Raw genomic sequence first — 3,934 nt, forward strand, 5'->3', positions numbered from 1 at the left:
AAGATTTAAACGAAATTGATCAAACAAGTTGATAAACCAATGCTGCGAAAATCCACACGGTCGTGTGGAATTTCTGCATGCCCGTGTGGATCTACGGGGCGAGAGAAACGCACGACTACACTTCAACAATCCAAAAATACAACTTAATAATACTTATAACTTCATTCTAAACATAAATCATCTTTCCAATTGAAGAAACCAAGCATTATTAACCAGGTTAATCGCTAGAAACCATGAATTGGCAAAGATGATGATAAAAACAAAATTTACCGACGACATGGAGTGAGAAAATGAAGAACCAGCCAGAAAACTTCACTAAAATCCCACCAAATTATCACTCTGAACTCGAAGAATACTGTGAGAGTGTTTTCAGGCGAATAGAAGTCGTGAAGAGAGAGAGAGGAACTATCCACTTTTAAACCGAACTCATGACTTTTAGCATTCTGTGCATCCCCATGGGCGTGTGGAAATTCCCCACGCCCGTGCGCCTCACTTCAAAAGCACTATAGGGCGTGCGCATGCCCATGTGCTCTTTCGGGAAAATGCTCCTTTGACTCTGACTGCTCTCGCACGGGCATGCGGAAAACATCCATGCCCGTGCTCCCGAATCACAGGGGCAGCCGCACGCCCCTGTGGCTTCTCTTGACATCCGAGAAAAATACTAAATGTTACACACACCCGTGCGAAAATTCCCCACCGGCGTGGACATTCACATGCCAAACTCACAGGGGCAGCGGCACGCCCCTGTGTCTTCTCGAGATGGAGAGAACTCCTCTACAGAGTATCACACGGGCGTGCAGAAATTACCCATGCCCGTGCATTTTTCATAAGGTCGCTCACAGGGGCGAGTCCACGCCCCTGTGTGCTCTCAAGAAAATCTGCCCAACTCTGCAGGAATTCACACGCCCGTGCCGAAATTACCCACGGGCGTGTGACAGTCACATGATCCTTCACAGGGGCAGCCGCACGCCCCTGTGCCATCTCTGGATGGGCTCGCAGTATACAGCCACGGGCGTGTGGAAATTCTACACGGCCGTATGTTTTCTCTAGATAACTTAGAAAAAAATCTGTAGGCTCTGAAGAAAATTTTTGAACATGCTTACACACTCAGAGCCTGCCCTATTATGCAAATTTTAACAGTGAAAAACACAAAATATAACCCAAATGACCAAACTTTCGCCAATTCATCATAAAGCACACGATGACTTTAAAACCCCACAATAAAATCACAGCACAATCATCTAAAAGATCAGACATCAACACATAACGATTTATTCATGCAAACGAACTAAACTAAAAGATAAGAAAACATCAAACACTTGGGTTGCCTCCCAAGAAGCTCTTGTTTAATGTCACTTAGCTTAACGTACCTTGTCTTACCTCACGGGGGTTCATGAATGAAGGACACCCTCTTACCCATGACTTGGAAGCATGATGTGCAAAGTCTCATGAGGGTAGAGGATGTATTATTGGGCTTCGGACCACCTAACATTGGTTCATCCAACCTTCTCGGTTCATGTACGTCTCCAACAGTCTTGGAGTGTTTTCGGTGGCGTCTCCTAGCCCTCTTCATTTTCTGGATCACCTTCTTCAATATCCCTAGGGTAGATGTTACTTCTTCAGTTGACCCAAGCATCATTACTTCTTCATTGTTCTCCTCTGGGTCGAACAAACCTTCATATGGATCCGGGTTGAACATTTCCTGTATGTATTCATCAACAAGCTCATCAGTAGTGTCTAGAAAATACAAAGTGTCATCAAAATCGAGAGAATGCCGCATGGCTTCAGCAAGGCAGTAACTGAGTTTGTCATCTCTAACTCTCAATGTGAGCTCTCCGCCGTCCATGTCAATCAATGCTTTGGAAGTCCACAAGAACGGTCTCCCAAGTATCAAGGGTACATCCGCATCCTCATCGACATCTAGCACTACGAAGTCAACCGAAAAAATGTACTTGTCCACCTTGACAAGCACGTCTTCAATAATGCCTCTCGGATGTCGTACCATTTGGTCCGCCAATTGTAAAGTCATCCGAGTAGGCCTAGGCTCTCCCAAGCCTAGCTTTTGAAAAAAAGTGTTTGGCATGACGTTGATACTTGCCCCTGAATCCGCCAATGCCATTTCCTCACCTAAGTTGCTGATGTTACACAGAATGATGAAGCTTCCCGTGTCTTTCTTCTTGTTCGACATGTTCTTTTGCAGCACCGCCGAGCATGAAGCATCTAGCACCACTGAAGCACTCTCCTCCAACTTCCTCTTGTTGGTCAACAAGTTTTTCTGGAACTTCGCATACTTAGGTATTTGAGCTAATGCCTCTACAAAAGTAATGTTGATGTGGAGTTGCTTGAATAAACTCAGGAACTTCTTATACTGTTCATCCCCTTGGTCATTTTCAATCTAGAGGGATTAGGGATTCTTGGCTTGAAAGGTGGGGATGCCACCTCTTTCTCTTTCTTTGCTCCCTCCTCAACCTCTACAACCTCGGGTGCGTGTTCTTTCGGCTTCTCACTCTTGAAGCCTCCCTTCAACCTCACGACCACTTCTCAAAGTGATCGCCTTCACATGTTCTCTAGGGTTGGTTTCCGTATTGCTTGGTAAACTTCCATGTGGCCTTTCGGAGAGAGACTTCGCAATTTGCCCCACCAGATTTTCAAGGTTATGCAAAGAGGCGGTGTGGTTGCGAAGTGTAGCCTCAACTGATTCAAACCGTGTATTTGCAGATTGAAAAAATCTAGCCAAGTGCTTCTCTAAATCCGTCATTCAGGTTTCCAAGCCTGAATTTCTGTTTTCCACTTGAGGGGCTTGTTGTTGTTGTTGGAAACCCGGTGGTCCCATGGCCTTTTGTGGTCCTTGATTACTCCATGAAAAGTTGGGATGATTCTTCCAACCTGAATTGTAAGTATTGCTATATGGGTTCCCTTGAGGTCTCATGCCATTACCTACAAAGTCAATGTTTTCCACTGAAGAAACATCAGCAATAACGATCGGGCAATCGGAGGGAGCATGTCCTCCACCATAACCATTGCAATTGGTCACGGCCGCAACTCTATTCGAAACAATGAGATCTAGCTTCTTAGTAAGACTCTCTACTTGCGCCGCCAATGAGGTTACCGCATCAATTTCATGGAGACCGCCCACCTTTTTCTTCTCCCTAGCATTCCATTGGTAGCTATTTAACCCCATTTCCTCAATTAATTGACGAGCCTCATTGGGAGTTTTGCTACCTAAGGGTACCTACTGCTGCCGCATCCAAGAGTTGCCTTGTACTTGGGTTCAAACCATTGTAAAAGGTTTGAACAGTCATCCACTCTGGGAATCCGTGTTGCGGACACTTTCTCAGGAGCTCCTTGAACCTTTCCCATGTCTCGAATAGAGACTCCAATTCCAACTGAACAAAGGACGAGATCTCATTCCTAAGCTTTGCTGATTTTCCGGGAGGAAAATAACGGGCTAGAAAAGCTTCTACCATCTCCTCCCATGTAGTCATTGATGCTCTAGGTAATGAGTGTAGCCACTGCATCGCTTTCCCTTTCAAGGAAAATGGGAAGGCTCTCAATTTGATGGCATCATACGTAACCCCATTTATCTTCAGCATATCGCACACCTCGAGAAAGCTCTCTATGTGACTGTTTGGATCCTCATAGGGCAAACCGTTGAATTGTGTGGACTACTGCAGCATATGGATGAATGTCGGCTTTAGCTAGAAGTTCTGAGCTGTAATCGGGGGACGCACAATACTCGATTGTGTCCGCAACACTGAAAGTCTGGCATAATTAGATAGTGTTCGCTATTGCTCATTTTGTTCTACCATGTTTTCAGATTCCTCTCCTTCCAAATCAGCTCAATTATGTTGTTCTTGCACAGGTTCTTTCCCTTTTCTTCTAAGTGTACGTTCAAGCTCAGGGTCTCCTTCAATCAATATTGATGGATTCCCTC

The 3,934-nt window shown here is 45.1% G+C and overlaps 1 non-coding gene across 1 annotated transcript; it reads left to right on the forward strand.

Moving 5' to 3' along the window:
* Positions 1–3,312: 3,312 nt before the first annotated feature.
* LOC120268009 lies at positions 3,313–3,419 on the forward strand. Its single transcript, XR_005538679.1, has one exon. It is a non-coding gene; the product is annotated as a small nucleolar RNA R71 (small nucleolar RNA).
* Positions 3,420–3,934: the final 515 nt, after the last annotated feature.

The sequence above is a fragment of the Dioscorea cayenensis genome, chromosome 8 (genome assembly GCF_009730915.1).
Source record: "Dioscorea cayenensis subsp. rotundata cultivar TDr96_F1 chromosome 8, TDr96_F1_v2_PseudoChromosome.rev07_lg8_w22 25.fasta, whole genome shotgun sequence".
Lineage (NCBI taxonomy): Eukaryota > Viridiplantae > Streptophyta > Magnoliopsida > Dioscoreales > Dioscoreaceae > Dioscorea > Dioscorea cayenensis.